A 13,716-nucleotide genomic window follows, 5' to 3' on the forward strand; every position below is an offset into this window, starting at 1 on the left:
TGTGATCTCCAACTTCAGCCAAAGGCCTAGGGAGATGCTGAAATCACAGACAGGATAATAGGACAAAGGACAACCATTATCAGCCCGAAAGCTCACCAACTCCTGAGTGCCTTTCCCCAACCTAAGATCACAGATGGGGAACGGCAATAAAATCAGCATGAAGGGTAAAGAATTAAACAGTAGGACTTCATCTCATTAAAATATAGGATCATGTTAGTAAGCTATTATTTTTATCTTTGGGTCCATTTTTGAGACCTGCCTGTGCACAGCTGCATTTTTTTCAGGAAAACTTAATAGCATCCTTTCTGAATAAAAGACATTTTTGTATCCAGTTGTAATTTGAAAAGGAACAACTAAAATTACACATTTCAGAGTAATGTAGGAAATAAGCACCCCTTCATTACTGGCCGCAAAGTTCTATTTTTATAGTACTAGTTAATGCTTACTATTCTCTCTGAAATTCGTGGGTATGGCAGCACTTTTACACATTTAATAGAAGCCGGTACGTTATAATCTTAAGATGAGAAGGTAACAAACTTGAAAAGTTTTAAATAACAATTTTCTTTGTTTCCAGCTCTCAACTTATGAAATGTTCAGCTTCTATGTTGACTCATTCTTAACAAATCAAATAATAACAGCATTTGAACGTAGAGTATTCCTACTGCATGTCTATTAAATGTGCAAACCAGCACCTAGAGATGAAAAGAAAAAGAGAAAAGAATAAAAAAGTAATGTGAATTGTATATTTAGACTTTTAAGATTAATAAAGGATGCCCCTGAGACTTTGGTTAATGCAGAGTGCCACAGTTAAATGATACATGTGATATACTCTAGCCCAGCACTAGTCCTTGACCATTCCCAAATCTAAATGTAATACTTAGTTTTACTCTCTGGTCATAGTCATCCTACCATGTAATCAAACGAACTTAGCTTGACAGAGTTTTCTGTAACAACATCTGTCCCCTGGAGCACAACATCCCATATTCACTGCCCTGCTGATCTCATTTCCTTTTATCTGGATTTAAAACTTTCCCTCCTGAATTAAGACAGAGGCCACAGGAAATGCACTTAGAAACACTTTTTAAGCTTTTCACAACACTGTTTAAAAAATGAGTTAGTCAACCAAGACTTGCTCCATTTGCACGAGATTAAGAGAACACTTCCTCCTGTGACAATAACTTGAAATAAATGTGCTTATTTAGAGATACGTAGATCGCTTTTATAAGCTGCACTTGTGCAATGGTCTGTAACTCTGCTCCAGAGATCTCTCTTTAAAAGTCTACCTTTGGATAATTTGGTAAGTGATACAACTGAGCAGTGTTTTCTAGAAGTGAGTGTGTATTCATATGCAAGATGATTTTACATCGGAACAGTAAGATTTTTGAAGTAGTTATGCTTTTATTTTTATGACCTTCTCTGTATTGCAATTAACACTGCAGAGATATAAAATTTCATTTTTATTAGTTCTGTTTAAATTGACAATGAGTATATATTAAAGAACATGGTTAAATAAGACTACAGGTACATTGCTACAGCAAAAAAAAAAAAAAAAAAGCAAAACCACTGCAAAATGAAGAATACACATAGTCCCTCTCTATATCGCGGTTCACTTATCGCGGCCTCAGTGTATTGCAGGATTTTTAAAAATATTATATTTCATTATTTATTGCGGATTTTTCGCTATATCGCAGGATTTTGCGGTACTGTATACGTATGTTGTTCAAGTGACGTCGGTTTAAGAGTGTAGAATAAATGTTAGGTTCTTACTTTGCAGGGAGTCTAGAACATAATACCCGCGATAAGTGTGGGAATACTGTACACTGCATGACACATGAAGAGTTAGTGTATGGATCCTCGAATGGTAAGTGGGAATTCTCTAAGAGGACAGGAAAGGGGGAAGGCAGCCCAGACAAAGGGGACTGTGCACAAAGACTCTGACCCAAGCCCTGAGAGCTGTCAGGGGTGAGTGACAGACTGAGCCAGAGGTACCAGATCACTTCCCAGTGCTAAAATCAATGTGCAAAAGTAACAGGGCTGAGGTGTGCTGTGAAAAGATACCCCTGGGACAATACGGAGTCAGGGAGACTGTGAGGGAGAGACTAGTTAGACAGAGTTGTGGAGCCATACAGAAAAAGACCAGGAGACTGCATACAAACTACACACAAATTATTTCTGAATGACAGAAGATTAAAAGGCAAGTGGCAGAGTCAAAGAAAAACATTACTACACACACACCATCTTCCCGGAAAGGTCCATATGCTCTGCGTAAGGAACTCTTCCAACTCAATGGAAGTAGTATTTACATTTTATTATATTATCATCAAAAATTCACGAGAACAGGTAATTCACATAATAAATGGAAAGGAATAATAAAATGTATGAAAATGCTAGAAGTTATTGATGATCATGAAAACAACTTCAAGAGAATGAACTATAGCTTTTTGTCCATCATCTGGTTAAAAAATGGATAATTTTTAGAGTTGGTAAGAATGCACATAAAAGGACACTCTTATATAATGCTAGTGCGACAATATATTGATGCAAATAACATACTATCAACAGGTAAATGGTCATTACATTCAAATCAATGTATGTTCTTTTAAAATTATATTCACAAAAGCTTTACAGGAAGGAGAAAAATAGTGCTGTCCCTATGTTCAGTGTCTTCCCCAGCCTACCAAATGTTTGTATTATATTTCTGAAATGCTTATCTACCAGTCTATTCATTTCCCTCCTCCACAAAGTAATAAAGAAATTCAGTAACTCATCTAATGTAGGGAAAGTGGTCATGGAAAATGTTAGGTCCGGAGAGAGGGAGAGGAGAAACAACAGGAGAACAGGCCATGAGTCTAAAAGATTTATTTGGCCAGCCGCACCAGCAGGCTGAGACCAGGAAGGCAGGAAGGTGTCAGCAGCGGCGAACAAAAGAAAGGCAGGGGTTTTAAAGGGGGATGGGAGTTGAAGGGACTCTCTGTTGGTGGCTTTGCGGGGAGTTGGCTCTGAGAACAGAGAGGCTTACTAAAACAGAGAAGTTATTAAATTCTTGCTGGCAGGCTATGATATCTTTGAAGGACACGGGCCTTGCCAGCAGGCTTATATCTTTGAAAGACACAGGTAGTCACTGGCATCAGCAGTTATTGTGGGGTCTTGCTAAAAGGTCTTATGCCTAAGAGAAAACAGAGAGGAATCTGAGATATAATTGGGAAGTAAAATGTATACAATTTAGTGACCTGGAACATGGGAGGTAACAAGAAGGAAGAATCCATTATGGCTTCATTTTTGGCAATTGGATGGTACCACTCCCTTGGATAAGAAATGCAAAAGAAGGCATGTTTGAGAATAAAGATGATTAGTGTATCTTGGGCTTGAGGTTTTGAAGAACAATGGTGTATTCAAATGAAAGTACCCAAAAGAGTGTTTGAGTATTTGAGTCTGCATCTTGGGAGAGGGTTGGGACTGGTGATGTATTGTTTAGAGTCATCAGGAGATGACAAACCCACAGCTTTGGTGAAATTATCAGGGAGTTTATGTAGCATGAAGAGAGAGGAAAATGAAGGAAGGAACTCTGGGAACACCAACAGTAAAGGGAGGGCAGAGGATGGAAGCACAGAGCTATGGTCTGAAAGTTTGTGTCCCTCCAAAGTTCACATGTTGAATCTTACCCCCCAAGGTAATGGTATTATACAGTGGGGCCTAAGGAAGGTGATTAGGTCATGAGGGTGGAGCATTCATGAGTGGGACTAGCATGCTTATAGGAGACCCATGGAGATCCCTAGCCTCTTCTACTATGTGAGGACACAGTAGGAAAGGGTCTGCTATGAACCAGAGAGAGGTCTCTCACCAGAACAGGACCATACTACAAATTTGATCTTGGACTTCCCAGCCTCTAGAATTGTGAGAAATGAATTTCTGTTGGTTATAAGCCACCCAGTCTGTAGAATTTTGTTATAGAGGCTCCAACAAACCAAGGCACTCACCAAGGAGGTGTGTGTGAGGAGGCCTCATGGACCCACACCCGGCCCAGACAGAGGACATGTCCTTCCCTCAGCCAACTGGCTGAATACCCAGGCCTTGGTTGTGCCACCCTGGTGGCCAACAGGGAACCGGTGCTTCCGAGTCCCTCACCACTACGAGAAAAACAGGTGTGAGTGAAGGTGAGCCAATGCATCATCTCTGTCTGAGCTAGAGAATCTATCCTCATTTCCGGAGGCAGAGAAAGCACCATTTCTCAGGGAAGTCTTGGAGTCAGCAGCCACAAGTGTTCTTAGCTCACAGACACCTTCTCCCCTGGATCCAGGTGCAAAGAAGCTGGGAGGAGAACAGTCATCTCCCTTTGCTCATATGCTATTAAGCAATCTATGCCCTTTTGCATACACACACACAAATAATCATATTAATCCAACTGGATAAGTTCAATGCATATCATTTGTAAATCTCCCGGGGAAAGATGAGGAATACCTTCCTTTGTTTTCAGGAAATCTGATTGAAGCAGATCATACATATGTTTACAAAGGATAAAGAGCCAGCTTAATTTAAAGAGGTGAAGCTACAGGAAGCATTAGTCACAGACATCATTCATTACCAAAAGCCATCTGGAAAGATTAGAATAAAAAGTCATCAATGGGTAGTTGAAATTCATTAAAATATACCCTAATCTACAGTCCTTACATGGTAAATCCCAAGATAAACTTATTTATAAAATCAAATCTTATTCGACTATCTTTTTATAGTAAATCCCAGAGTAAATGTAGTTATAAAAATCAAATTCTAGTGTGAGGAAAAATTATTAAGCATATTGAAAATTAAGTACAAAGTTAAGAATTATGGGATGGTATGAGTAACAGAAATGAAATCAAATAGTTCAATCATAGTTTATCTATTCTTTTTATTTTATGTGCTTAATCATAAAAGCCACATTTTTGTGATTCCCAGCTTCAGTGTATGTTGTTAAATTAAGTAACACCTGAAAATTTAAAAAACAATGTTTGCTCTTAAAGCCATCAATGTTTCTACATATAGATTATCTAGTCTCTTTAAATAAATTCTAATAAAAACAGAATCATGGAAGCTCAAATTTGGATAGGATTCTGAACTCTTGTATTACACCAGATGTTTATTATAATGCTCTTTATTACAACTATACTCAATGTTCAGTTCTTCATGAAAAATACAATTTTTGAAAATCCAGAAACATACTGAAATTCCATGACGAATTATAATTTTTTTCCCTCAGAACACAGATATAACACACTTTTAACCCTGTTAAATAAGAAAATGCAATATTGCTATACTTCAAGAAGGGAAAACATTTAAAATCTGTGTCCTCTGGTCTTCCAAATGTGTGCGGCTCACAACATGAAAGAATCAGAAAAGAAATAATGACGAAGGGAAAAAACTGAGGCGGAATGACAGGCTCATTAAAATGTGCAGAAAGCATCTCTGACTCCCTCGAGAAAGCTGTTATCGTGAAATAATCATCCTGACGAGCATGGCAAGAGTGGACTCCGGCAGGAGCTTTATATTGCACCCAAGAAGTTGGTGATTACCTCCTGGAAATGTGACCCCGTGAAAGCTTGGCTGCTTTGTTGCTTAATAGAGTTCACATAAAATGTCTGTCTCCAGAATGAGATTTCTCCCCCATTCGCTGCGCGGCCAGGGAGTCTCGACAGCGCGAGCAGGGGCCCATTTCTCCTTAATCAAGGTGGGGGGTGAGAACCCCAGTGTGGAAGATTGTAAGCAATCAAGCTCAGCTATTGCAGGGAAGAATTCTTCCTTCTGCTGGGTTGCCACGTGGTCAGAGAGGAAGGATTAGGGAAGCTGCTAGAATTTGCTACCAATAAGGGATAATGGGTGATAGGGATCCATCTCTCTTAGCACTTAGCCCATTTGAAACTCCGAGGCTACGACAGATACTCTCTTGCTGCCTAAGTGGGCCATGTGCGCACGTTTAGCTCTCTTAATTGAGATACTTATTAGTGTTTCCATTTTTCACAGTGTTGGGTCAAAAATTTTATGTATCCTTTCACAGGGAGACACAAACAAGCTTTCTAAATTGTTGCACTGAATAGAATATTTTTCCTCTTGTTGCAGCTGGACTGTGAGACATGGGAAGGACCACGGTGTGTAGTGGGAGGGAGTTAAGCAGTACAGTCTGGGCCCCAGGTGAGGGACGCCTTTGAAAAACTCCAATACCTGGTTTGTAAACAAGGCGGCATCCCAAACCTAACAGTCTCTGGTTTAAATATAATTAAATATTCTTAATAAAAATGCAGATAGCAAGTAAAAAAAGCATACTCTGTGATTTAATATTTGCTAAACTCTGTATTGTACATGTTCATGTGTATGAATGTAAATGCATTAAAAAGATCAGAAATAGACATTCTGCTATTAATGATGACCGTATGTAGGATGAGGTCATTGTTCGAAGTGAGAGTACAGGAGGGATAAAAGGAGACTAACTCCTCGATCCTGAATATAGTTCTTCACTATCTGAAGTATTCCCACAAGAATGTATTCACATATTACCTGTGTAAACTAATAAGTACTTTGTAAAAGATTTTTTTTTAATTGTGATTTGTCCATGAATGGATCTGGGCATGGCTGTGAAATAAAAATTTTACCATAGACTCAAGGATTCACAAAGACAAGTATAACCAAGGGGAATTTTTCAGTGAATATTCACACCAGGCAGGGTTCTGTCCCCATTCAAAGGTTTTCTGAGGTGAGGTCGGAGATTCCTACAGTGCTTATAGATGGCATGCCTTGGCTATCTACCAAAATAATATTTGCCCTGGAATCCCACAAATGTCCCTGAGGCAATATTAAATGAGCTCTTCAAATGGTTCGTAGTTCTGTATCTAACAATTCTGTATATCATTCTGTATACACCAGTATGTGAAAATTTAGGCCTCACCTTGACATATTGCTTGAGTTACTATCAGAATTGGTGTAATTTCCCTGTTGTGAGTACACACTCTATGCATCAGAGACTAAAAATGTTCCCTTACTTCGTACCAAAACTTTTATAACCCTAGGGACAGGCACATGTGCGGATTAGTTCAGGACATATCCTGGAAATTCAGGCATAGCTTACTTCCTAACCGAAGACTAGACACTGCCTAACAAATCTCATACCACACTTGGAAATGCGAGCTCAGAAGCAAAGTGAAACAGAGTTGATGTGAGGGTTCAGCCAGGGAATTAAGCTTCAGGTATACTGCCCCCTGGAGTCAGTAACATCTAACAAATATTGTTTGTTAGAGGTAGGCCAACCCTGAGCCCGGCACATTCAAGCCGGCCTGTGGGGTGGCAAATGAGTCAGGAAATGTAAGTAACGATAGCCGGACACCCAATCATTCACAGGGTCCTCTCTCCAACATCACAGGGACAGATTCAGAGATGTCACCTATGCTTCTAGAACAGAGGGCCAGATTGGCCCAAATGCCTAAAATCCTTTTGCTGATTCATCAGATGACAATGATGAACTAAGTCTCACCTAACATGTCCGGATGCCCTCACTTAAAGGCAATAATTACTGAAAAGGGTGAGTTATAGAAACTGTTCCTCAGCACGTTGGTTGACAAGACATCCCACTGGTTATAACACAACCGTCAGGCGGAGCTTTTCATGTTTAATGTTGAACAAATTATCCTTTGTAAATGGCAGACTGAGGATTCTCCCTGTCAATCTTGCTTTCTTCTCAGTTACATTTCCATTTCATAGAGCATCTTGAGTCTCACTGAGGGAGCTAAGAGTCCCTAAAAATATAAAGAAAGAACAAATCCTAAAGCAAGAAGGAAGTGTAGTAAGGACCACTCCGCTAAACCCAGGACAAGCAAAGTACCCTTTTGGCAAAAATTCCCTCCAAGGGTGACTTCCCAAACTTCTCGGTGCGTGCTCTGTATGCAGGACAAGGTTAGCAAGAGGAATGGGGTTGGGAGGGTTCCCCTCCAGGGCAAGAACAATGCGCTGTATCAGGGTCTTACATTGTAAAAATAGAGAGAATTTCAAGCTGTAGGGCCCTATTAGAGGTCATGGGATCTGCTCCACTGTGCAAATTTCCATCCAAATGCAAATTCAAACCACATGCAATTACTCATCAAAAAGCGTCCTCCAAGCCTCTGGAAGGAGTCTCTGCCTTGCTGGACAGATCTGGCTACCTGTTCTTAATCAAGACCCACAAGCTGCAACCTTTCCATTTCTACCCATTTGCTCCTCCAGAGCTACATATTCCAACTGATTTTGCATCATAAAGCCCTTTTGCTAAAATATAAAAATCTCATAATCCCCCTTAAAAGTGGTTTAAATCATGCCTTAATTTTATGAGGAGTAAGATAAAAAGTAATGTTAAATGACTTCTAGTTTTATATGAGACTATTACTAAACATTCTATTAGAAAGTTTATTACATCATGAATAAAGAGGAAACATGGGGTGATAAATTTTTATTTCTGCTTATTTATCAAGTCTTATAAATTGGGTAATTTACTTTAATCATATGAAACAATGTATTCAAATTAAAGTGTATACAGTTTGGTGAAAAAATGAATCTTGAACTAAAGATTAAATTTTAAATATATGAGTCAATCTGGACAATACTGCTTATTAGGCACTGGGGACGCGATGTTGGACAACATGCAGTTCCCACCCCCAGAGAGGCTGATTCAGTTGTTCAGGAAGGAGGACGAACCCCTGGTATCTTATAAAATCCACTCAGGGATTCTGCCCGACACCAGGCTGGCACCAGCAGCAGTTGGTGCTTCTGGAAAAGCTTCACTCTGAATGAATTCCAGATTAAAGTTATTTACACAGAAGATGTTTGCCATACCAATATATGACAAAGAACCCATATCCATACTATATGAGGAACTCTTAGAGAATTTTTAAAAAGAAAGAAACCCCATTAAAACAATGTGCAAAAGCCTGGACAGACACGTCATAAAAGAGAGTATTTAAAAGACCAATTTAAAAAAAGGTCTTCCTCCCAGGAACATAAATTAAATACATTGTATCAATAATACCATCATATACCCACCAGCATGGCTAAGATAACAGAGCCAGACAATAAATCTTATCCAAGATGAAGAGTACCTGGAATGTGCATATGCTGCTCATGGGAATGTAGTTAGGTATACATTTTTGGAAACATTACACAATTTCATATCATTAGCTAAAACTGAATTTATATCTTGGAGCAATTCCTCCCCTAGGTATACATTAAACAGAGATATGTGTACATCTTCACCATAAAACATGCAGAAGGAGATTATTGTACTATTTGTAACAGCCCCAAACTGAAAACTACCCAAAGTCCCTTAAGAATAAATAAATTGAAATATATTGATACAATGGGGTACAATGAGAATGAACACAAACTATTGTTACATCCAAAAATATAAATGATTCTCTCAAACTTAATGTTAAGCAGAAATAAGACACAAAAAGAATCTATTCGGTATGATTCAACCTCATGAAATTCAAAAACCAGCAAAATGCATCTATAAGTGTCAGAAACCAAGAGAATGATTACCTCTGGGGGAGGCAGTGACTGGGAAGGGGCATCAAAGGAGCTTCTGGGATGTTGGTAATATTTTATTTTTATTCTGGGGCTGGTTGACTTTTTGGAAATTTATACTTCTGATCTTGTATCTTTCTGAAGGCACTCGTAATCCCAAAAAAATTTTAAAAAATTACTCTCAACAGTAAAAATAATGGCTATCCCTTATTACTTACACAGCATTTTATAATTTACAAGCTGTTTTCACATGTTGTCCCATTTGATTCTGCATTTAATTCATTGATTCACTTATTTATTCACCAAACTTTAGTATATCGTATATGTGTAAAGGACTGTGCTTGGTGATGCAAGCAATACAAAGGTTGCTAAGACATAGTTACTGGCTTCTGGAAGCTTGCAGAACTAGGAATACCATTCCTGTTCAGAACTAAGAAGAGAGAGCCAGACCTGTAGCTAAAGACAATAAGACATGCATCTGAGACCAGGAAAGCTGAGGCATATTCAGAGGAGGGGATCTGGGTGAAGAGATGAAATAACAACCATATTGGTTAGTCCATAATTCAAACACACACATGAGTCAGAGGTCAAGGCATGGGTGTCAGTCAGACACCAAGGAGAAAAGGAAAAATCAGTGCCTTCGTGGATGATCAGAGCAAACAGCAGGTGAATGAGTGCAAGACAAGAGGCACAGATGAACTAAAGTTTTGTAGAAGTGGAAGGCAAGGCAGATGGTCAAAAGCCCAGGGAGTTCAGCATGAACCAGGTGATTTACAAGAAAGATGAGCAAAAGAACAGATACCAGGTACCAGCAAAAAGGAGAGTTGATTCCAAGGCAACGCTTAGTTCCTGAGAGGAAGCTTCTTACATACCTCCTTCTCTGCCTGTAGGTGGAAGCAAGGAAATTCATAAAAATGTGGGAGGTAAAGCTTATGGGAGCAGAAATAACTCAAGATCACTGGTGAATAATGCTAGACAACTACAAAGATGCAAAACCACTGAGAAACGATATTTACAATAAGTATTACTAAAACATGATTTTATAGTCAAGAAACTATGAAACATAACTGAAAACATATGTCAGAATAATACCATTTAAAAAGAAAAATGGAAGACAGAAAATAATTTCATTCATTTATTCACTCATTCAACCAAACAACAATTATTAAATGCCTTCAATTGTCAAGCCCTGTGCTAGGCACTAGTTATATCAGAATGAAAACAGAGTCTCTAAGGATCTTATTGTCTATCAGGAGCAACAAAAATGCAGTTATTACAATACAATGCATCAAGTCCTATGATACAGTTAACGTTAGGGTGTTAGGAAAGACTTCCCAATGTGAAGCTTTGAAGAATTCACAGGAATTACTTAGGGGAGAATGTAATCTACTGTGAATGAATAGCATATGCAAGAGCAAGATGGCCAGAGAGGACATGGTATGTTTCACGATTTGGAAGTGATTCAACATGGCTGGAGCATATGCTGTGAGGTCAGGAAAAGTGGAAAGTTGAGGCTGGAGAGATAGACAAGGGACCTCTAATGAAAGGCTATATTAAAATGTTTGAATTCTATCCAAAATATAATCATCTCTGATTTTAAATAATTATAAGTAATGTATACAAGGATCTGCAACAGAAAAAGCAAGATGAAACAGAAAGCCAAGTAACATGAATTCAGCCATGCAATTTTCCTTGCTTGGTCAGATAAGGATCTGATTACAAATTAACTACTTTAGACCCATTTCTGAAAATACAGAGGAGCCCATTTTATGGGGAACAGATACGACTCCAAATGTTTACATCCAATTTGTTTGTTCCAGGATTTAGTATTAAAATTTCATCTTAAGAAAGTCTACAAAGATCACATCAAGAGCATAGAATAAAGAGTTATCACACACAAAAAAGCAGAATGTGTTGATATGACTGTAAGTGTTTAGAGATCACTGTTTTTGGACAACCAGACCCTCTCAACTATTTGAGGATATGATGTCAGTTTAGGGAACAGACCTCATAAAGTCTGTATTTCTTTAGGGATTTGATCCTTTTTTCTAGTAATATATCCACCTACTAACTTTTTTGTCTTCTTAGGATACTGGAAAAATGTACAACTGAGTGGTTTCAAGAAACCACAAATTTAAAATCTGCAACTTCAGTTGGGCTCCATGCCTTACCCAACATGTCTTAGTCAGCCCTCTTTCTCATTTCCCTTGGCAGCTATTACAAACGCTCACCTCTCTGCCCAAGTCTTCTTAGTCACAGAAAATTGCCTTGCTTTTACTCACTGGATGTGAGAACTAAGTATGAGAGGTTATACAGAGTTGATTGAAGATTGTGAGATCAGTAGACAGCCTTAAAAAATACCCACATTTAAAGGGTAACTGGATGATGGTCAGACCTTAGAGAAGAGCAAAAAAGGAAAGAACAGAAAATTGGGAAGTTAAAAAGAGATTTAGCACTACAAAAGCCAAAGGAAGAGAATAATTTAAGAAGGATATGAAAGCCAGAATCAAATGTTACCAAGAGATCTAGTAAGTTAAGGATCAAAGGGTCCACAGAATGGGGCAATATAATGTTCATAGTAAGTAGTGACTTTTTTTTCAAATCATTTCAATGAAGTGACAAAAATACAAACCAGCCTGTAGTTGGCTAAATAGAAAGTGAGAGAGACAGAGAGGAAAAAGCAAATGCATACTACTCTTTCAAGAAGGCTGTCTATGAAATACAGAGATGTCATGACTGACTTGGAAGGACAGAGACTTAAAGGAAGGCTTTGTTGTGGGTTTGGCAATGGTGGTGATGATGGGAGAAGTGGTGGAGGAGGTAACAGAGGAGATGGTGAAGTTGTAGAGGCGGAGGAGGAGTACTGGTGGTGGTGTTGGAGGTGATGAAGGTGATGGGGAAGATGCTGGTGGCAGTAGTGGTGGCTGTGTAAGTGATGATGGAGGTGGCAACGGTAGTGGTAGTGGTGATAGTAGACGTGGAAACAGTAGTTTTAAATACAAAGAATACTTGAGCATGTTTATCCACTAAGGAAGAAGAACCAGAAAGAGAGAAAATAAAAATAATGGAGTTGGTCCCAAAGGAAAACAGACAAGGAGGTTAGAGCATAGGTGTAGAAACTATAATACCATCTTCCATAGTTAAAATTCCCATAACTACCTACATCTCTCCAAATGTGTCATGGATTTCCATTCCTCTAAGCCTTTGTACTAATGCTATTTCCTTAGCCTAGAATACCCTTTCTCCCCCTCATCTTCTTCTTATTACTTGTATTCTCTCTTTAATACAGAATTCAGAATCTACTTCTTCTTGAAAGCCTTTACCAATCCCCTCCCTCAGTTTCCTTAGGATGTCTGTTCTCCGGGTTTCCATAAGAAACTGCATATGGTCCATTACAGGAATTTTCCTACTAAATTATTATTTTAATCTCCACTAGAATGTACAATCTATGAACACAAGCACCATGTTTCATTAGGCTTCCTTTTATTATCAAACAAAATTAACATTTCACTTCTAATACTAATAAAAACTATTTGAGCACTTACCACACACCAAGCAATAGCAAGCACATTTCAACCCACCTTCCATTTTTGTGAATAAAGTTTTACAGGCACACAGTCACACCCATTCATTTTTAATTGCCCATGGCTGCTTGGGCACATAGTTGAAACAAAAAAGGTCTGCAGATCCTAAAGTGTTTGCTACCTGACCCTTTACAGAAAACGTGTGCCAATCTCTGGCTTGAACCACAGAGAAGCAATAGTGAATCAGTCGTGTCTTACAAGAGTCCATACTTCAGTTGGAGATAAAGGCAGTGATAGCACAATGTGATATATAGTTTGATAACAAATTAAAAGTGCTATGGGAGCACATAAGAGAAACGAGTAAAAGTTAATTGGTTAATGAAATGTTTCTTTTATGCACTCCTGTAACATTTTTAATTTCTACTATCAAAATACATGTCATGTTGTACTATACTTGCTTGTATCTCTGACTGAAGTATAGCTTTGGGAGATCAGGGATTTTGTAATCAAGTATCTAACACTGGCTAGCATATTAATAGATGACCGTTTTAAAAAACGGTAAGTAGACCGTTTTAAAAAAATTTAAGTATACTTTATTGATTATGTTGTTAGAGCAGTTCTGATTTTTCCCCTTTGCTCCCCTCTGCCCAGTAACCTCCTTCCCTCCAGCAATCCCCCC

Source organism: Furipterus horrens, unplaced genomic scaffold (assembly GCF_987537825.1).
Source record: "Furipterus horrens unplaced genomic scaffold, mFurHor1.1.pri manual_scaffold_7, whole genome shotgun sequence".
In the NCBI taxonomy this organism is placed as follows: domain Eukaryota; kingdom Metazoa; phylum Chordata; class Mammalia; order Chiroptera; family Furipteridae; genus Furipterus; species Furipterus horrens.